Here is a 23194-nt window from a genome sequence, read left to right on the forward strand (position 1 = left end):
GAGTTCAAGAGGCATGGGAAGGGGGAAGGGCAAGAAATGGCTCATAAGTGGAGAAAGAAGCTGGATTCTCTGATGAGATATATTACAAAGTTGCTTATATTCGCCTGTACTACTGATTTCTGCAAAGTTTGACAGTAAAGTTTCCATTTAAATTATCACAGCACAATCAAAACTCAATATTAAATCCCACCAATACATAGAAGAATGAGCGAGTGACACTGTGCAGCAAATAATAAACAGCCAGCGGGTCCGGGAATGGTTAATGTGCACATTAGTTACTGCCCGGCTCTCACCAGAAAGCTAAAAGCCCCTTTGTTGCTGTGAACCGAGCGCTTGGGTGACATGAATATAAATCATGTTTTCCCTCGTACTCAGGTTTTCTAAAATAACATCAAAAACGCAAACAATAAATGTGAAAACAGAGATGAAATCCGTCACATCTAAGACACAAATCGTTTCTAGAACATGTTGTTTCCATTCTACACTATCTTTGCTTTCGGACAATCACTAGTCCTGCTCTCAGCTGATACAATGTATCCAGTGCAGACAATGCTCTGTGAGCTTAACATCCCGGACTCCAGACTGATACATTGTAATAAACCAGCAGATATCTGTTCAGCTGCAGCTGATGTGTTTAGCTCACAGAGCATTGTCTACACTGGATACATTGTAACAATCCAGCAGAGATCTGTGCAGCTGCTGATGATGTGTTTAGCTCACAGAGCATTGTCTACACTGGATACATTGTAACAATCCAGCAGAGATCAGTGCAGCTGCTGCTGATGTGTTTAGCTCACAGAGCATTGTCTACACTGGATACATTGTAACAATCCAGCAGAGATCTGTGCAGCTGCTGCTGATGTGTTTCGCTCACAGAGCATTGTCTGCACTGGATACATTGTAACAATCCAGCAGAGATCTGTGCAGCTGCTGCTGATGTGTTTAGCTCACAGAGCATTGTCTGCACTGGATACATTGTAACAATCCAGCAGAGATCTGTGCAGCTGCTGCTGATGTGTTTAGCTCACAGAGCATTGTCTACACTGCATACATTGTAACAATCCAGCAGAGATCTGTGCAGCTGCTGCTGATGTGTTTAGCTCACAGAGCATTGTCTACACTGCATACATTGTAACAATCCAGCAGAGATCAGTGCGGCAGCTGCTGATGTGTTTAGCTCACAGAGCATTGTCTGCACTGGATACATTGTAACAATCCAGCAGAGATCTGTGCAGCTGCTTCTGATGTGTTTAGCTCACAGAGCATTGTCTACACTGGATACATTGTAACAATCCAGCAGAGATCTGTGCAGCTGCTGATGATGTGTTTGGCTCACAGAGCATTGTCTGCACTGGATACATTGTAAGGCTATGTGCACACGATGCGTATTTCATGCGTATTTTGTGCGGAAAATTCCGCAGCGTAAACGCATGAATTACGCATGTTAGCCTTCTGCCATGGTCCCCTATGGCATTCCGCAATTGTAATGCCCACGCTGCGGAATTTTCCGCAGCGTTTTGTTGTGCGGAAAATTCCGCAGCATGTCAATTCTTTGTGCGTTTACGCATGCGGAATTGCCATCTACAATGCAGTAGAAAACGCAAGGCAATTCCGCATGTGCAAAACGCGCGAATTACGCGCGAAAAACGCATGCCAAATTCCACATGCGTTTTCCAGGAAAAAGGACATGCGGAAATGAAGCGGAAATTTCCGCTTCAAATACGCATCGTGTGCACTTAGCCTAACAATCCAGCAGAGATTTGTGCAGCTGCTGTTGATGTGTTTAGCTCACAGAGCGTTGTCTGCACTGGATACATTGTGACAATCCAGCAGAGATCTGTGCAGCTGCTGCTGATGTGTTTAGCGCACAGAGCATTATCTACACTGGATACATTGTAACAATCCAGCAGAGAGATCTGTGCAGCTGCTGCTGATGTGTTTAGCTCACAGAGCATTGTCTACACTGGATACATTGTGACAATCCAGCAGAGATCTGTGCAGCTGCTGCTGATGTGTTTAGCGCACAGAGCATTATCTACACTGGATACATTGTGACAATCCAGCAGAGATCTGTGCAGCTGCTGCTGATGTGTTTAGCGCACAGAGCATTATCTACACTGGATACATTGTGACAATCCAGCAGAGATCTGTGCAGCTGCTGATGATGTGTTTAGCTCACAGAGCATTGTCTACATTGGATACATTGTAACAATCCAGCAGAGATCTGTGCTGCTGCTGCTGATGTGTTTAGCTCACAGAGCATTGTCTACATTGGATACATTGTAACAATCCAGCAGAGATCTGTGCAGCTGCTGCTGATGTGTTTAGCTCACAGAGCATTGTCTGCACTGGATACATTGTAACAATCCAGCAGAGATCTGTGCAGCTGCTGCTGATGTGTTTGGCTCACAGAGCATTGTCTGCACTGGATACATTGTAACAATCCAGCAGAGATCTGTGCAGCTGCTGCTGATGTGTTTTGCTCACAGAGCATTGTCTACACTGGATACATTGTAACAATCCAGCAGAGAGGGGAGGAGTCCTGAGGAGATAATTTGCATATTCCCACTGCATTTTGGGGTAAGTGAAGAGTCTCCGCGAGCTCAAAGAACACTGGATTTTGGCTGTTGGAGCTGAAAAGAGGACATCGGTAAACCAGGGGAGGAGTCCTGAGGAGATAATTTGCATATTCCCACTGCATTTTGGGGTAAGTGAAGAGTCTCCGCGAGCTCAAAGAACACTGGATTTTGGCTGTTGGAGCTGAAAAGAGGACATCGGTAAACCAGGGGAGGAGTCCTGAGGAGATAATTTGCATATTCCCACTGCATTTTGGGGTAAGTGAAGAGTCTCCGCGAGCTCAAAGAACACTGGATTTTGGCTGTTGGAGCTGAAAAGAGGACATCGGTAAACCAGGGGAGGAGTCCTGAGGAGATAATTTGCATATTCCCACTGCATTTTGGGGTAAGTGAAGAGTCTCCGCGAGCTCAAAGAACACTGGATTTTGGCTGTTGGAGCTGAAAAGAGGACATCGGTAAACCAGGGGAGGAGTCCTGAGGAGATAATTTACATATTCCCACTGCATTTTGGGGTAAGTGAAGAGTCTCCGCGAGCTCAAAGAACACTGGATTTTGGCTGTTGGAGCTGAAAAGAGGACATCGGTAAACCAGGGGAGGAGTCCTGAGGAGATAATTTGCATATTCCCACTGCATTTTGGGGTAAGTGAAGAGTCTCCGCGAGCTCAAAGAACACTGGATTTTGGCTGTTGGAGCTGAAAAGAGGACATCGGTAAACCAGGGGAGGAGTCCTGAGGAGATAATTTGCATATTCCCACTGCATTTTGGGGTAAGTGAAGAGTCTCCGCGAGCTCAAAGAACACTGGATTTTGGCTGTTGGAGCTGAAAAGAGGACTCCGCATTTTGAAGCTTTTTTTTTAAGCTTTTTTCACTGTTTTCAGAACATTAACAATAAGAACATGGAAGAGTCCAGGAGCCATTTGGTGAGCTGCATATCCTGCTACATGTTCACAGACTTGCCAGTGGAAAAGCCAGACTTCACATGCCAGAAATGCAAGCTTGTGTCCCTGTTGGAGGAAAAGTTGCGAAATCTAGAAGAGAGGTTAACTACCTTGAAAATCATTAAGGAAGGTGAAGAGTTCTTAGACAGAGCAGAATTATCTCTTCATGATTCAGAAAGAGAAGAAATTCGAACTGCACCTGAGGAAACAGAGGAATGGAAGCATGTGACCCACAGAAGCAGGAGGATCGAGAGGCAGTCAGCACCCATACTGCTCAGGAACCAGCACCAGGCTCTCACGCAGGAGAACCATGAAGAAATACAGCAAAATAAGACTTTGCCAGCAATGAATAACCTTGTAAGCCCTCAGAATCCTCCTGGATGGAGAAAGAAGAATGTTGTGAAGAAAAAACGGAGAGTGGTGGTCATGGGGGATTCCCTGTTAAGAGGAACAGAGGCCGCTATCTGCAGACCAGACATAACCTCAAGAGAAATGTGCTGTCTTCCAGGAGCAAAAATTAAAGATGTGTCTGACAGGATATCAAGACTCTTCAGACCTACAGATCACTACCCATTCCTGCTAATACATGTGGGGACAAATGACACCGCAAGAAAGGACCTGGAAACCATCTGCAGTGACTTTGAAGACTTAGGCAAGAAAGTGAAAGAATTGGGAGCGCAGGTGGTCTTCTCATCCATCCTCCCAGTGGATGGCCATGGAACAATGAGGTGGAATAAGATTCTACAGGTGAACAACTGGCTACGTCGATGGTGCCGTCAACAAGGATTTGGATTTCTGGATCACGGAATGAATTACCTATACGATGGACTACTTGCTAGAGATGGGGTGCACCTTACGAAGACTGGAAAACATGTATTTGGAAGTCGCCTTGCTACACTCATCAGAAGAGCTTTAAACTAGAACAATGTGGGAAGGGAAGCAAAAGGCCAGAAAAAGCCATACAGCTGACAAATACTATTGAGATCTCTGCTACTGGAAGTGGAAAAGAAGAACAAAGACAAAAAAATCTAAATAATAAAAATATGGGAGGAAGAGAAACCAATCACAAACTAAAATGTTTTTATACAAATGCACAAAGCATGGGCAACAAACAAGGAGAATTGGAACTACTAATGCAGGAAAAGGAATATGATGTCATTGGAATCACTGAAACTTGGTGGGACGATACACATGATTGGAATAAAAGGCTAAAAGGATACAACTTATTTGCAAGAAACAGACTTGATAAACGAGGAGGAGGTGTTGCATTGTATGTTAGAAAAGCGTATATCTGCACAGAGATTGAAGCTTCAGAGACTGGGAGTTCTGTGGAAACTGTTTGGGTAAGAATACAAGGAGAGAACAACGGAAAGGACACCATTGTAGGCATTTACTACAGGCCACCTGGGCAAGCTGAAGATATGGATGAACTCTTTATGTATCAAATGACCAAATTCTCCAAAAAATATGACGTAGTGGTCATGGGAGATTTCAACTATCCAGACATTTGTTGGGAATCTCTCTCAAGTAAAACTAACAGGTCAAGCAAATTCTTATCCTCTCTTGCTGACAACTTTATCTTCCAAAAGGTAGGGGAGAAAACAAGGGGATCTGCTACTTTGGATCTAATTCTTATAAACAGGGAGGAAATGGTTGAGGAGGTAAAGGTGGCTGGGACCCTAGGAGGCAGCGATCATGCTATTATAGAATTTTGGATAACTAGAGGAGGAAGACATGTGAAGACTCAAACTTCAAGGTTAGATTTTAGAAAGGCAGATTTTAAGAGACTCAGAAAGAGAATAGGAGGGATCCAATGGCTGGATGTCCTTAAGGACAAAAATGTCCAGGAAGGATGGGAAATTTTTAAAAATGAGATTCTCAAAGCACAATCGTTAACAATCCCGAAAAGTAGGAAGAATGGGAAGCATTTAAGGAAACCAGGATGGATGAACACAGAACTTAAACACATGCTAAAAAGAAAGAAAGAAATGTTTATTAAATGGAAAGAGGGAGGCATATCTAAAGAAGATTATAATGCAGTCTGCAGATCCTGTAGGGCACGTATCAGGTTAGCTAAAGCTGACAATGAATTAAGGCTTGCAAGAGATGTCAAAAGCAATAAAAAAGGATTTTGGGGGTATGTCAAAAGTAAAAGAAAAGTCAAAGATGCTATAGGATTTTTACAGGATGAAAATGGAGAAATGGTAAGAGAGGATGTTGAGAAGGCCGAACTTTTTAATTCCTATTTTGCATCTGTTTTCTCTCAGAAAGAAAATGTAACATCAACTGATCTTCACTGTCCTTTTAAAGGAATAGAGGAATCCAAGTTATCAGTAAACAGAAAGATTGTGAGGGAATATTTAGCTAACATAAATGAGTTCAAGTCTCCAGGTCCAGATGAATTACACCCCAGAGTACTGAAGGAGATTGTAGAAGAAATTTTAGAACCACTCTCCATAATCTTTGAAAATTCTTGGAGAACAGGAGAAGTCCCAGAAGACTGGAGAAGAGCAAATGTTGTTCCTATCTTCAAAAAGGGGAAGAAGGTGGACCCAGGGAACTATAGGCCGGTGAGTCTGACTTCTATACCAGGAAAGATCTTTGAACAAATTATTAAACAACATGTATGTAAGTACATGGATAAGAATGAAGTGATTAACCAGAGTCAGCATGGGTTTGTAACTAACAAGTCATGTCAGACTAACTTAATTTCCTTCTATGACAGAATCACTGACTGGGTGGATCAGGGAAATGCTGTAGATATAGTATATCTTGACTTCAGCAAAGCATTTGACAAAGTATCTCACATCATCCTTATTGAAAAAATGACCAAGTATGCAATGGACCAGGCAACTGTTAGGTGGATTCATAACTGGCTTAGTGATCGGACTCAAAGGGTGGTTGTAAATGGCTTCACATCCAGCTGGATGAATGTCTCAAGTGGGGTACCACAGGGCTCCGTCCTGGGACCTGTATTGTTCAACATCTTTATCAATGATTTAGATGAAGGAATTGAGGGTAAACTGATTAAATTTGCTGATGACACAAAGCTAGGAGGGATAGCTAATACTAGAGAAGAGAGAGAGAGGATTCAAAAAGACCTAAATAAACTGGAGCAGTGGGCAGCAACCAACAGAATGGTTTTTAACAGGGAAAAATGCAAAGTACTACATCTGGGCAATAAAAATGAAAAAAGCATATACAGAATGGGAGGAATAGAGCTAAGCAACAGTACATGTGAAAAAGACTTAGGTATACTAATAGATCATAGACTGAACATGAGTCAACAGTGTGATGCAGCAGCAAAAAAGGCAAATACAATTCTGGGATGTATTAACAGAAGCATACAGTCTAGATCACGTGAAGTCATTATCGGTCTTTACTCCTCTTTGGTCAGACCTCATCTGGAATACTGTGTACAGTTTTGGGCACCACATTTTAAAAAAGACATAGACAAACTGGAGCAAGTTCAGAGAAGAGCGACCAGAATGGTGACTGGTCTGCAAACCATGTCCTATGAGGAACGGTTGCAGGATTTGGGAATGTTTAGCTTGCAAAAAAGAAGACTGAGAGGGGACTTAATAGCTGTCTACAAATATGTCAAGGGCTGTCACATTGTAGAAGGATCATCTTTATTCTCATTTGCACAAGGAAAGACTAGAAGCAATGGGATGAAACTAAATGGGAGGAGACACAGATTAGATATTAGAAAAAACTTTTTGACAGTTAGGGTGATTAATGAGTGGAACAGGCTGCCACGAGAGGTGGTGAGTTCCCCTTCAATGGACGTCTTCAAACAGAGGCTGGACAGACATCTGTCTGAGATGATCTAGTGAATCCTGCTTTGAGCAGGGGGTTGGACCAGATGACCCAGGAGGTCCCTTCCAACTCTACCATTCTATGATTCTATGATTCTATGAGATCTGTGCAGCTGCTGCTGATGTGTTTAGCGCACAGAGCATTATCGACACTGGATACATTGTAACAATCCAGCAGAGAGATCTGTGCTGCTGCTGCTGATGTGTTTTGCTCACAGAGCATTGTCTACACTGGATACATTGTAACAATCCAGCAGAGATCTGTGCAGCTGCTGCTGATGTGTTTGGCTCACAGAGCATTGTCTGCACTGGATACATTGTAACAATCCAGCAGAGATCTGTGCAGCTGCTGCTGATGTGTCTTGCTCACAGAGCATTGTCTACACTGGATACATTGTAACAATCCAGCAGAGATCTGTGCAGCTGCTGCTGATGTGTTTGGCTCATAGAGCATTGTCTGCACTGGATACATTGTAACAATCCAGCAGAGATCTGTGCAGCTGCTGCTGGTGTGTTTTGCTCACAGAGCATTGTCTGCACTGGATACATTGTAACAATCCAGCAGAGATCTGTGCAGCTGCTGCTGATGTGTTTCGCTCACAGAGCATTGTCTACACTGGATACATTGTAACAATCCAGCAGAGATCTGTGCAGCTGCAGCTGATGTGTTTTGCTCACAGAGCATTGTCTACACTGGATACATTGTAACAATCCAGCAGAGATCTGTGCAGCTGCTGCTGATGTGTTTTGCTCACAGAGCATTGTCTACACTGGATACATTGTAACAATCCAGCAGAGATCTGTACAGCTGCTGCTGATGTGTTTAGCTCACAGAGCATTGTCTACACTGGATACACTGTAACAATCCAGCAGAGATCTGTGCAGCTGCTGCTGATGTGTTTAGCTCACAGAGCATTGTCTACACTGGATACATTGTAACAATCCAGCAAAGATCAGTGCAGCTGCTGCTGATGTGTTTGGCTCAGAGAGCATTGTCTACACTGGATACATTGTAACAATCCAGCAGAGATCTGTGCAGCTGCTGCTGATGTGTTTAGCTCACAGAGCATTGTCTGCACTGGATACATTGTAACAATCCAGCATAGAGATCTGTGCAGCTGCTGCTGATGTGTTTAGCTCACAGAGCATTGTCTACACTGGATACATTGTAACAATCCAACAGAGATCTGTGCAGCTGCTGCTGATGTGTTTGGCTCACAGAGCATTGTCTGCACTGGATACATTGTAACAATCCAGCAGAGATCTGTGCAGCTGCTGCTGATGTGTTTTGCTCACAGAGCATTGTCTACACTGGATACATTGTAACAATCCAGCAGAGATCTGTGCAGCTGCTGCTGATGTGTTTGGCTCATAGAGCATTGTCTGCACTGGATACATTGTAACAATCCAGCAGAGATCTGTGCAGCTGCTGCTGGTGTGTTTTGCTCACAGAGCATTGTCTGCACTGGATACATTGTAACAATCCAGCAGAGATCTGTGCAGCTGCTGCTGATGTGTTTCGCTCACAGAGCATTGTCTACACTGGATACATTGTAACAATCCAGCAGAGATCTGTGCAGCTGCTGCTGATGTGTTTAGCTCACAGAGCATTGTCTACACTGGATACATTGTAACAATCCAGCAGAGATCTGTGCAGCTGCAGCTGATGTGTTTTGCTCACAGAGCATTGTCTGCACTGGATACATTGTAACAATCCAGCAGAGATCTGTGCAGCTGCTGCTGATGTGTTTTGCTCACAGAGCATTGTCTACACTGGATACATTGTAACAATCCAGCAGAGATCTGTACAGCTGCTGCTGATGTGTTTAGCTCACAGAGCATTGTCTACACTGGATACACTGTAACAATCCAGCAGAGATCTGTGCAGCTGCTGCTGATGTGTTTAGCTCACAGAGCATTGTCTACACTGGATACATTGTAACAATCCAGCAAAGATCAGTGCAGCTGCTGCTGATGTGTTTGGCTCAGAGAGCATTGTCTACACTGGATACATTGTAACAATCCAGCAGAGATCTGTGCAGCTGCTGCTGATGTGTTTAGCTCACAGAGCATTGTCTACACTGGATACATTGTAACAATCCAGCAGAGATCTGTGCAGCTGCTGCTGATGTGTTTCACTCACAGAGCATTGTCTACAAAAAAATGCAATTCGGTCATCGTTTTTTAGGCTTTATATTTACAGTGTTCACTGTGTAATATAATTGACCTGGTACATGATTCTTCAGGTCATTATGATTGCGGCGATACCATACTTCTAAGAGCTTTTTTTAACGACTAAACAAAATGAAGAAATTTATTGAAAAATTGTTGGCTTGTCTGAGACTTGTAACTTTTTTATTTCTACTGTAAGGTGGCTAAAGGTCGCATAGTCGATGGGAGGTAATTGTCACAGAGATGGCTGTCCTCTATGATGTAACCCGGAGTGTTTCTCTAGTGCACGTAAGCACTAAGAGGACTGTTTGATGCACCTGGGACCAGGTTATGGGTAGCTTGGAGAGATGGGTGGGTCCAGCTACACACATACCTCACCTCTGGGTGCGGTTAACAGCCTATAAAATGGAGGCTGTTGTTTGGCACATGGTCTGTGTGTTTGGAAGGAGAAGGCCTCCTGTGTGTTGTTGTCTCCAGACTGAGCCAGGATACTGGACGCTACCCAGCCTGTGGGCTCACAGGACTGGCTGAGCAGAAACCTGCTTAAAGGACACTTTACTTTTGTTTGCCAGAGCTAAAGGCTGTTTGTTTCTTTTTTTGCTTGTTGGTTTATGAAGCAATAAACCGACATGGACTTTTAAAGGAACATGCTCCCTGTTTTTCTCCCGTCACACCCAAGTGATTAAAACCTCTACACTACATTAATGGAGCAGTGTAAGGGCTTGGTTTCTTGTTTTTTGCATGTGAGATGACATTTTTATTGGTACAAATTGGGGAAGCATACAATGTTTTGATCACTTTTTAGTCCAATTTTTAGAGGAAGGCGTGACAAATGAAAAATGGCAATTTTGTTATTTCGATTTTTAGTTACAGTATTTACCATATGGGTTAATTAATTTTATATTTTCATTGATTGGACTTTTATAGAACTGGGAAAAGAGGGGGTAATGCAAACTTTTATATTTTATTTAAATTATTTTTTAACATTGTTTTAAAGACATATTTTCTTCAAATTTTACTCAATTCCTTTGTCTCCCAGGGGACTTGAACCAACAGTATTGTAGCATATATAAGAAATGAGGATCTTCTATGAAACCCAAGCTTTATGGGAGCACCAAGATGGCGGCAACAGGTCGTTCCGTAGCCATGGCAGGGGGGCGATGGGCACTGTAACAGTGTTTGATGTGATCGCTCCACTTAAATTTCTGATAGCAGCGTTTAAGCCAATGCCGGTCGCTTCTGTTATCTGTTTAACATAGCTGCTACCTGCCATATGTAGTGCGGGCTCAGATCCTGAGCCTGCTCTCTATACACATGTGCGAAATGTGACATACATGACGTACACACACATGCTAAGGGGTTAATAATAGAGCAATACCAGGGTTTTGCTAGGACCGGGCACAGTGATACAAATCCTGCATCCTTTCATTTTATAGTGATTCGTATGTTGCGGAGGGTGCACTAAAATGAATATTTGCCATGAAAGAAAGAATTCCTGGCTGTATAAAAATCACTTACCATGTGCCATTTACCATACTTGTCTCTTCCTAGATGCCAGAAGGTCCTGTACTCCACCTATAGTAACTTCCCTGCAATCTTATGTCTCCTGATTTCATTTCTTCGATCCTTATGTAATATTTCTTGCATTCTTGCTATTGGCCTGCAGGTGTCACTGTTTCCATTGACTCCTATGGAGACCTGTGGTTGGATTGCAGATCGCTTCTGATTTGCCTTACTGGACATTTCTGCCTACTGGCTGCCACATTGTACATTGTAGTGTACGCAGCGATAATAATAGGATGTTTGGTCAACCAAGGCAATGACAATAAAGTGCAAGCATCATTCATAGTGAAATTGCAGTGTCTTAAAGTGTGGCTAAAGTTTGTAGCAAGTGCTCAAAGTGCAGCTAAACTTAATCAGTTGGGGGAATTTGGGTCCTGAGAGCCCCTACAGATTGCTGATAGCTCAGGCCAGAAGTTTGTGCATGAATGGTGTATGTGCTCTTTGGAAAGTCTATGCACTCTGCACTCTTATGCATAGGCTGAGCCCTTCTAGTCTGTGGTTCGAGCAATTGTAGGGGGTCTCAGAATCAACACCTCCACTACCCACAGGACCCACCTCCATGAGCCATAGAATTTCTCATGTGCAGAAAAAAGTTAGAAAGAGATGCAGCGATACAACAGTATTACAAGTGCATCCCCTGTATTCTCAAAATCAGTGTTGGTCCCAAAGTTCAGACCCCCAATGAATATAAAGTGAATGCATCATCCGAGCCATTTACATACCCCTTTAAAATGTTGATATTATCCTCTCTGTGTTATGGCTAAATTGGCAAAGTGCTTGTACAAACAAGAAACTTTGCAATTTACCTCTTATTAAAAATCCTCTCCGTTCTCCAGATTGAAGGGAGTTTTAGCTGTATAGTTCGCTGCCTGAGGGTCCTCTGCACTGTATCTGTAGTGACTGGTTTCCTAGGCAAGGAGCGCGATCGTAAGCTCTTTGATTTATATCCTGCAAGCACTGGTTGGATCCCTGCTAGATCCGGTTAGTTTCAGTGATCCTGTGCTCCTCCGATGCTGCAGATCTGTACTGTCAGTCTTCAGAAGCACATTGCTCCCCTGACAAGTAGGAAGCCTGGAGGCAGAGGAGCAGTGTGCTCCTGAAGAAAGAAGATGAGCACAAAGAAAGAAGCGCGCTCGACCATTCTCATGGCATGAAGTAAGAAGAGATAGCATATAGTATTGCTGCGTCCTTATGTGGCACATTAAAGGTGAGCTAAACACATCAGCAGCCGCTGCACAGATCTCTGCTGGATTGTTACAATGTATCCAGTGCAGACAATGCTCTGTGAGCTAAACACATCAGCAGCCGCTGCATAGATCTCTGCTGGATTGTTACAATGTATCCAGTGCAGACAATGCTTTGTGAGCTAAACACATCAGCAGCCGCTGCACAGATCTCTGCTGGATTGTTACAATGTATCCAGTGTAGACAATGCTCTGTGTGCTAAACACATCAGCATCCGCTGCACAGATCTCTGCTGCATTTTTACAATGTATCCAGTGTAGACAATGCTCTGTGTGCTAAACACATCAGCATCTGCTGCACAGATCTCTGCTGGATTGTTACAATGTATCCAGTGTAGACAATGCTCTGTGAGCTAAACACATCAGCAGCCGCTGCATAGATCTCTGCTGGATTGCTACAATGTATCCAGTGTAGACAATGCTCTGTGAGCTAAACACATCAGCAGCAGCTGCATAGATCTCTGCTGGATTGTTACAATGTATCCAGTGTAGACAATGCTCTGTGAGCTAAACACATCAGCAGCCGCTGCACAGATCTCTGCTGGATTGTTACAATGTATCCAGTGTAGACAATGCTCTGTGTGCTAAACACATCAGCATCCGCTGCACAGATCTCTGCTGCATTTTTACAATGTATCCAGTGTAGACAATGCTCTGTGTGCTAAACACATCAGCATCTGCTGCACAGATCTCTGCTGGATTGTTACAATGTATCCAGTGTAGACAATGCTCTGTGAGCTAAACACATCAGCAGCCGCTGCATAGATCTCTGCTGGATTGCTACAATGTATCCAGTGTAGACAATGCTCTGTGAGCTAAACACATCAGCAGCAGCTGCACAGATCTCTGCTGGATTGTTACAATGTATCCAGTGTAGACAATGCTCTGTGAGCTAAACACATCAGCAGCTGCTGCACAGATCTCTGCTGGATTGTTACAATGTATCCAGTGTAGACAATGCTCTGTGAGCGAAACACATCAGCAGCAGCTGCACAGATCTCTGCTGGATTGTTACAATGTATCCAGTGCAGACAATGCTCTGTGAGCTAAACACATCAGCAGCAGCTGCACAGATCTCTGCTGGATTGTTACAATGTATCCAGTGTAGACAATGCTCTGTGAGGAAAACACATCAGCAGCAGCTGCACAGATCTCTGCTGGATTGTTACAATGTATCCAGTGTAGACAATGCTCTGTGAGCTAAACACATCAGCAGCAGCTGTACAGATCTCTGCTGGATTGTTACAATGTATCCAGTGTAGACAGTGCTCTGTGAGCTAAACACATCAGCAGCAGCACAGATCTCTGCTGGATTGTTACAATGTATCCAGTGCAGACAATGCTCTGTGAGCTAAACACATCAGCAGGAGCTGCACAGATCTATGCTGGATTGTTACAATGTATCCAGTGCAGACAATGCTCTGTGAGCTAAACACATCAGCAGCAGCTGCACAGATCTCTGCTGGATTGTTACAATGTATCCAGTGCAGACAATGCTCTGTGAGCTAAACACATCAGCAGCAGCTGCACAGAGCTCTGCTGGATTGTTACAATGTATCCAGTGTAGACAATGCTCTGTGAGCCAAACACATCAGCAGCAGCTGCACAGATCTCTCTGCTGGTTTGTGACAATGTATCAGTCTGGAGTCCAGGACGTTTAGCTCACAGAGCATTGTTTAGACTAGACACTTCAGTGGCACCTGCACAGATCTTCCAGCTTCTTTATTTACATAACATGACACCTGTGGAATATCCCATCAGATCAGATTGGGGGCGCTGAATTGTACCTCCTCATTAGAAGCTTGTGCAGACCTCCCCATTCATCAGCCTCCTGTGACATTATCTGGCCTTTACAAGAGCATCATGTTCTTTTTTGTGGGCCTCGCGGGCTCTCCTGTTGTTTTATCTGTCTCTGACTATTTCATATCTACTGAAGAAGCGTAATTAGTTCAACTGTGTCCATTCAGCGTCGCGCCACTCATGCCATTCACTATTCATCCAGTTTTTATTTCATCCGGAACTGGCATAAAATGGCCATTAGTTATGTATGTATGAAAGGTTCATTATAGGAAGCCCATCCATACCTTCTTCCTCCATGGTGACATGTCTGGATTTATGGGAACGCTCTTCAGGAGATGACTGGCTGATTCATACATTTAAACCCCCCTGCGGCTTTGTGTGCAGCAGACTGACATCTTCCTCAATAAAATCAAAGCTCAGTTGTGGTGAGAAGAACTCTTCTTATTCAACCGCTGTGCGCTCTGTTTTCTTCCCATGTCAGCCGGTTCTGCTCCTGGCTACTTCAGCTTGGAGGAAGCTAACTTGTGGCAGCCATATTAGTAGTTATGAAGGTTACATTCAGTCACAGAGTCACCCAGGCTCCATAATACTGTAAAGTCCCCTTCTCCTCATTCTGTGGTTCTTCCTCTTTAATCCATTGGTGCATTTGTACATCTCTACAACTACATTGTAATGTTCAGCCAAAGTGTGTAGAACTTTTTAACTCTACAGCTGCTGTCGGACTGATTCCAGTCCTGGCATCATAATTGTCTTGAAGCAAGTGCCACAATGGTCAAAGTAGCGAAAGAGCTGATATTGACAGTGCCAGTGTGCGTGCAAATATATAACCACAGGAATTAAAGGGCTTGTCCAGAAAATTAACCCCTTTAGTGACGGAGCCAATTTTGACTACTTGGACAACTTCTTGTTATACCCCATATCAGGGCTAAACACTTAGATCAAGAAGAGGTTGTACTAGTGGTGGACAACCCCTTTCATGACGAGGCCAAATTTTTTAAATCTGACCAGTGTCACTTCATGAGATAACAACTGTGGAACGCTTCAATGTATCCCAGTGATTCTGAGAATGTTTTTTTTGTGACACACTGTACTGTATGTTAGTGTTAAATTTAGGCGTATATGTTTTGTGTTTATTTGTGAAAATATCGGAATTTTGGTGAAAATTTAGAAAAATTTGCAATTTTCAAACTTTCAATCTTTATATCCTTAAACCAGTTAGTCATGCTGTCCAAAATAATTAATAAATAAAATTTCCCATATGTCTACTTTACATCTGCACCATTTTTCATATGGAATTTTATTTTGTTAGGATATTAGAAGGGTTAAAAGCTGAGCAATAATTTATCAATTTTTCAAGACATTTACTAAACCTGTTTCTGTTATGATCTGCAACAAGTACTAAGGAAAGATAGGGGAAAGCTGTCCCTACAGTAAGACTAAGCTGAATCCCTACGATGTAGCGGGCTGCCTGTTCCTAGCGAACAGACCCGCTTTTGTCCTCGGCTAGTCTGAATGAAGACCTATAGAATTAAGGGAGGGGTCCCTAAAAGAACTAAGGACTGGGACAAAAATGGGACACCTCCTAAACAGAGAAGTTGTTGCAGAACACAAAAAGACAAACTGACAAAAAGGTACTAGAGGTCCCAGAAGGACCAAGTGAACTGACAGAGAAAGTCACCAAAGCACCTGGCTAGAGAAACAGTCAAACACTGAAGTCCAGCACAGCCAGAAGAGCGGAGCTGGAATATAAAGGCAGATGGTCACGTGACCGCAAAACAAAAGATGAAAAAAAACAAACAGGAGGGTTCTAACAGTACCCCCTCTTTTATGAGGATCCTCCGGATCCTCCAGGCCCAGGCCTATCCGGAAACCTCTTGTGGAAAGCTTTAACCAGCCTAGGAGCAGAGACATCATCTGTCCTTACCCAGGAGTTGTCTTTGGGACCGAAACCCTTCCAGGAGACAAGATACTGTAATCTCCCTCTATGCCATCTAGAATTCAAGATACGAGAAATTTCATATTCACCGTCTTCCACCACAGGAGGAACTGTGACAGTGGCCTCCCTTTCAGATACATCAGCCTTTTTCAACAAGGAAACATGAAACACAGGATTAATCTTCCAGGAAGTAGGGACATCCAACCTAACAGCAGACGGGTTAACAATGTGAAGCACTTTAAATGGACCCACAAACTTAGGACCCAGTTTTTTAGAGGGAATCCTCAACCGCAGGTTCTTCAAGGACAACCAAACCATGTCACCCACAGTAAACAAAACCTCTTTACGTTTCCTGTCAAAATACTTCTTGGACTTCTTGTTAGCCTCTTGAAGGTTGCAACGTACATTAGTCCAAACTCTCTCCAAATCACTGGAAAAATTCTCCTCCTCCGGCACAGCCGACACCAATTTGGAAAACGAACCAAAAGACGGATGTCTCCCAGTACAACAAAAAAAAGGAGAACACCCAGCAGAGGAGGATGTATGATTGTTAAGAGCAAATTCTGCGAGAGGCAGAAACTCAGACCATACCTCTTGATTGTCCGCCACAAAACAACGCAAAAACTGTTCAACATCCTGGTTCTTTCTTTCTGTCTGTCCATTAGACTCAGGATGATAACCAGACGAAAATGATAAATGGACTCCCAACCTGTCACAAAAAACACGCCAAAAGCGAGCCACAAACTGAGGTCCTCTATCAGAAACAATATCCGTGGGAACGCCATGAAGTTTGACAATCTCCTTAACAAACGCCTTAGCGAGTGTCTTGGCGCAGGGCAACTTAATGAATGGAACCAAATGACACATCTTACTAAAACGGTCCACGACCACCCAGATGACAGTAAAACCCTCGGACACAGGAAGATCAGTAATAAAATCCATTGTGAGATGTGTCCAAGGCGCACTAGGAACCTCCAGAGGGCAAAGCAACCCCGCAGCAGGAGTATGTGAAGCCTTTGACCTAGCACACACAGTACACTGACGCACCCACTTGATGACTTCTTTCTGCCATCCAGGCCACCAAAAACTGCGACTGATAAGTCTCTTAGTCTCAGAAATTCCTGGATGACCTGCCAACCGAGACTCATGACACTCCATAAACAAATCTCTCCTAAAGGCTCTAGGCACGAACAACCTCCCATGGGGAGTGTTAGATCGAGCATCATCTTGAGCTTTCAGAATCCCATTCTCCAAAACGGAGTCCAAAGCCGCCACCACAACTCCTTTCTGCAAAATGCTCTCCTCCTCCTCGGCACCGACCGTAGGAGAGAAGCTGCGAGATAAAGCATCGGCTTTAACATTCTTAGTACCAGGGATATAAGTAACGGAAAAATGAAACCGAGAAAAAAAAAGTGCCCACCTAGCTTGACGGGCATTTAAGCGCTTGGCAGCATCCAGATAGATCAAATTCTTATGATCTGTGAAAACCTGAATAGGAAATCTAGTGCCTTCCAAAAAATGACGCCAGTGTTCAAACGCGAGTTTAATAGCCAGCAACTCCCGATTTCCAACATCAATGAATGATTTACTACAGTATGAGGCTACCAAAATTAGAAATAGTATTCTGGCAACATGTCAGTAGAAAAGATAGAAATAAAAAGGTTTTTTTTTCATGTGGGTAAAAAAGTCTTAAAAAAAGCAGTGGATCGCCGGAGACTATCCTACGCCTATGCGTTTCAAAATGTAATGTTTTTAATCATAGAAATGTCATTAAATAGCTTAAAAGAGAAGTTACATCATTAACGCTCAGGTATATAAAATGCATCAATTAAATAATTAGCAACTTTCCAATGAGCATTGATACATTTTAATGAAAAAATAAATTGAAAAATAAACTCATAGCTTTCTGGGCCCCCCCCCCCTCCGCTGCAAATTGCAGTCCGCAGCCACCCTGGAAAATGGCGCGTTCATTGAAGCGCCATCTTCTGGCGCTGTATCCAACTCATCCAGGGCCCTGGTGCGGTGGCTCACTGGGTAATAAAGGGGTTAGGGCCAGCTTGGTATTATCAGCTGGCCCTAAGCCCAAAATTCATGGGGTCAGGCCAGTATTAGACATGACCGCCATGAATTTCTAGTAAAGTATTTAAAAAAAACACAACACCCAGAATAAAGTCCTTTAATTGAAATAAACACACAATTCTTTATTGTTCTAAATTAAACCATACTTACCATCACACCCATTCCAGCTGAAGCCAACGATCTCCTGCAAAAAAAGAAAAATGATATACCAACATCATCCTTACCTTTCCATGGTTCCCATGACAGCTTCAGCTCTGCTACATCGAGATGACAGGCTGGACCGCAGCAGAACGCTGCCATCCAGCCTGTCATCCCGCAGACACTGAGAAGCGCAGGCTTGCTTGCGCTCCTCAGTGTCTCGCTGTGACGGCATCCAGATGAGCCGAGGTCATGTCCAATGAACTCGGCTCACCTCATGCACGTCACTGACAGCGTGGGAAAATTCTCACGCTGAAGCGCTGAGTGCAGGAGAATTCTCCCACGCTGTCAGTGACGTGCATGAGGTGAGCTCATGTCTAATGAACTCAGCTCACCTCATGCACGTCACTGACAGCGTGGGAGAATTCTCCTGCACTCAGCGCTTCAGCGTGAGAATTTTCCCACGCTGTCAGTGACGTGAATGAGGTGAGTTCATGTCCAATGATCTCAGCTCACCTCATGCACGTCACTGACAGCGTGGGAAAATTCTCCTGCACTCAGCGCTTCAGCGTGAGAATTCTCCCAAGCTGAAGCGCTGAGTGCAGGAGAATTTTCCCACGCTGTCAGTGACGTGCATGAGGTGAGCTCATGTCTAATGAACTCAGCTCACCTCATGCACGTCACTGACAGCGTGGGAGAATTCTCCTGCACTCAGCGCTTCAGCGTGAGAATTTTCCCACGCTGTCAGTGACGTGAATGAGGTGAGTTCATGTCCAATGATCTCAGCTCACCTCATGCACATCACTGACAGCGTGGGAAAATTCTCCTGCACTCAGCGTTTCAGCGTGAGAATTCTCCCAAGCTGAAGCGCTGAGTGCAGGAGAATTTTCCCACGCTGTCAGTGACGTGCATGAGGTGAGCCGAGTTCATTGGACATGACCTCGGCTCATCTGGATGCCGTCACAGCCAGACACTGAGGAGCGCAAGCAAGCCTGCTCTTCTCAGTGTCTGCGGGATGACAGGCTGGATGGCAGTGTTCTGCTGCGGTCCAGCCTGTCATCTCGATGTAGCAGAGCTGGAGCTGTCCTGGGAACCATCGAAAGGTAAGGATGATGTTGGTTTATTATTTTATTTTTATTGCAGGAGATCGTTGGCTTCAGCTGGAATGGGCGTGACGGTAAGTATGGTTTAATTTAGAACAATAAAGAATTGTGTGTTTATTTCAATTAAAGGACTTTATTCTGGGTGTTTGTGTTTTTTTTAACTTTCACTATGGGGTTAGTAATGGGTGTGTCTTATAGACGCCTCTCCATTACTAACCTGGGCTTGATGTCAGCTGGCATTATAAGCTGACATCAACCCCAGCCCTATTACCCCACTGCCACCGCTACAGGGCAGTGGGAAGAGCGAGGCTAAGTGCCAGAGTTGGCGCATCCTATGGATGTGCCATTTCTGGGGCAGCTGACGGCTGGTGTTTCTAGCCTGGGAGGGGGCCAATATTCATGGCACCCTTCCTGAGCTATTAATATCAGCCCCCAGCTGTCTGCCTAGCCTTTGCTAGCTATTAAAATAGGGGGGACCCCATGTCATTTTTTTGGGGGGGTCCCCCATTTTAATAGCTAGTAAAGGCTAGGTATTCAGCTGGGGGCTGATATTAGTAGCCTGGGAAGGTCCGTGGGTATTACCCCCTTCCCAGGCTTCAAACCTCTGCCCCAGCCGTCTGCTTAACCTCCGCTAGAGACTAAAATTACGGGGAACCCCACGCTAATTTTTTTTTTAATAAATCCTTTATTTTAACACTAAATGACAAGTACAGTAATTAACACTGTCACTGTACTTCTTATATATGTGACTGACATGTTTCTATCTATCTAATCTATGTGTGATGCTCTATTCCTTCCATTCTAAATTGTCGGGTACCGCTGCTGAATTGCCGGCCGGCTTTTTTAAAGAGACGGTGCATGAAAACACTATTATTTTTTTAAATAAATCCTTTACACTAAATGACAAGTACAGTAAGCAACACTGTCACTGTACTTATTATATATGTGACTGACATGTTTCTATCTATCTAATCTATGTGTGAAGCTCTATTCTTTCTGTTATAAATTGTCGGGTACCGATGCTGAATTGCCGGCCGGCTTTTTTAAAGAGACGGTGCATGAAAACACTAATATTTTTTTTAATAAATCCTTTACACTAAATGACAAGTGCAGTAACCAACACTGTCACTGTGCTTCTTATATGTGTGACTGACATGTTTCTATCTATCTAATCTATGTGTGATGCTCTATTCCTTCTTGTCTAAATTGTCGGGTACCGGTGTATGCCGCTGCTGAATTTGCCGGCCGGCTTTTTTAAAGAGAGTGTCTTCTGAGCAGTTTGTCAGCTTTTGGACACCTTTGAAGGTGTTTTCTATGTGTTTCTATGTGTTTTTGTTTGCCTGCCATTGGTTTTAACGGTGTTCGACGGTGTTCTAAGGTGTTCGACGAACAGTTCGACGAACAGTTCCTCGAACATCCCGGTGTTCGACGAACCGAACCCGAACACTACGGGGGTGGCTCAACACTATTTGTGAGTACATCTGTATGTTGCCAGGTCCCCCGTCCTTAGTCTATTATAGTTATTTCCTTATCCAGTGTCATCTCTGTAGTCTGGTATAGTTTATACATTACTCTGAAGCTGCTTCGGCGGTACCTGAACCCTGTAACCGCTTCGAAGGTACTGGAACCGTTTCCTTAGAACTGTGTTTCTGAATGAGAACCTATCCCCTAAGTCCACGTTGTCTGGTCTGTCTGTCTCCGAATCCTGCCTGTCAGTGACTCCGGTCCTGTATCCCCGTCCAGCGAACCTGACTCTAGGGGTCGGCATCTGCGGTATCGGGGACTACCTAGGAGTGGTACCTGGCGGCTACCTGCAGCTCAAATCTGACTCCACCTTCAGGAGCCCCAGGGACCAACAGGTAGCTGCTTAACTAAGCCACTCCTAGGCAAGCCCGGCCCCATGGCACAGTGGGTCCATGAACCTCGTGCGCCACCTGCAGGTATGACATACTGCAGAATGGGTCTCTATATAGAGGTGACTGAGTAATATACTGTAGGAGGGGCTGTGTATAGAGTAGGGTGAGAGAAGCGATAAACCATAGGATGGGGCTTTATATAGAGAATGTTGAGAGGAGTTATACACTGCAAGATTGGACTGCATATAGAGGAGGGTGAGAGGAATGATATACAGCAGGATAGGGCTGTATATAGAAGAGGCTGAGAGGAGTGATATATTGTAGGATGGGGCTGTATATAGAGGGAGCTGAGAGGAGTGACAAAGTGCAGGGTGGGGCTGCATATACAAGAGGCTGAGAGGAGTCATATACTGAGGATAGGGTTTTATATACAGGAGGCTGAGAGGAGTGAAATACTGCAGGATGGGGCTGTATAGAACTGATATTCTGCAGGATAAGGCTATACATGATGGGACTGAGATGAATGATTTACTACAGTATGAGGCTACCAAAATTAGAAATAGTATTCTGGCAACATGTCAGTAGAAAAGATAGAAATAAAAAGGTTTTTTTTTCATGTGGGTAAAAAAGTCTTAAAAAAAGCAGTGGATCGCCGGAGACTATCCTACGCCTATGCGTTTCAAAATGTAATGTTTTTAATCATAGAAATGTCATTAAATAGCTTAAAAGAGAAGTTACATCATTAACGCTCAGGTATATAAAATGCATCAATTAAATAATTAGCAACTTTCCAATGAGCATTGATACATTTTAATGAAAAAATAAATTGAAAAATAAACTCATAGAGTTGGACTTAATATACAGCAGTCAGCACCTATACTGCTCAGGAACCAGTACCAGGCTCTCACGCAGGAGAGCCATGAAGAAATACAGCAAAATAAGACTTTGCCCACAATGAATAACCTTGTAAGCCCTCAGTATCCTCCTGGATGGAGAAAGAAAAATGTTGTGAAGAAAAAACGGAGAGTGGTGGTCATGGGGGATTCCCTGTTAAGAGGAACAGAGGCCGCTATCTGCAGACCAGACATAACCTCAAGAGAAATGTGCTGTCTTCCAGGAGCAAAAATTAAAGATGTATCTGACAGGATATCAAGACTCTTCAGACCTACAGATCACTACCCATTCCTGCTAATACATGTGGGGACAAATGACACCGCAAGAAAGGACCTGGAAACCATCTGCAGTGACTTTGGCAAGGCAAAGGACTTAGGCAAGGAAGTGAAAGAATTGGGAGTGCAGGTGGTCTTCTCCTCCATCCTCCCAGTGGATGGCCATGGAACAATGAGGTGGAATAAGATTCTACAGGTGAACAACTGGCTACGTCGATGGTACCGTCAACAAGGATTTGGATTTCTGGATCACGGAATGAATTACCTATACGATGGACTACTTGCTAGAGATGGGGTGCACCTTACGAAGACTGGAAAACATGTATTTGGAAGTCGCCTTGCTACACTCATCAGGAGAGCTTTATACCAGAACAATGTGGGAAGGGAAGCAAAAGGCCAGAAAAAGCCATACAGCTGACAAATACTATTGAGATCTCTGCTACTGGAAGTGGAAAGGAAGAACAAAGGCAAAAATATCTAAGTAATAAAAATATGGGAGGAAGAGAAACCAATCACAAACTAAAATGTTTTTATACAAATGCACAGAGCATGGGCAACAAACAAGGAGAATTGGAACTACTAATGCAGGAAAAGGAATATGATGTCATTGGAATCACTGAAACTTGGTGGGACGATACACATGATTGGAATACAAGGCTAAAAGGATACAACTTATTTGCAAGAAACAGACTTGATAAACGAGGAGGAGGTGTCGCATTGTATGTTAGAAAAGCGTATATCTGCACAGAGATTGAAGCTTCAGAGACTGGGAGTTCTGTGGAAACTGTTTGGGTAAGAATAC

Source organism: Phyllobates terribilis, unplaced genomic scaffold (genome assembly GCF_046119375.1).
Source record: "Phyllobates terribilis strain yellow unplaced genomic scaffold, ASM4611937v1 Scaffold_1__5_contigs__length_1240528914, whole genome shotgun sequence".
Lineage (NCBI taxonomy): Eukaryota > Metazoa > Chordata > Amphibia > Anura > Dendrobatidae > Phyllobates > Phyllobates terribilis.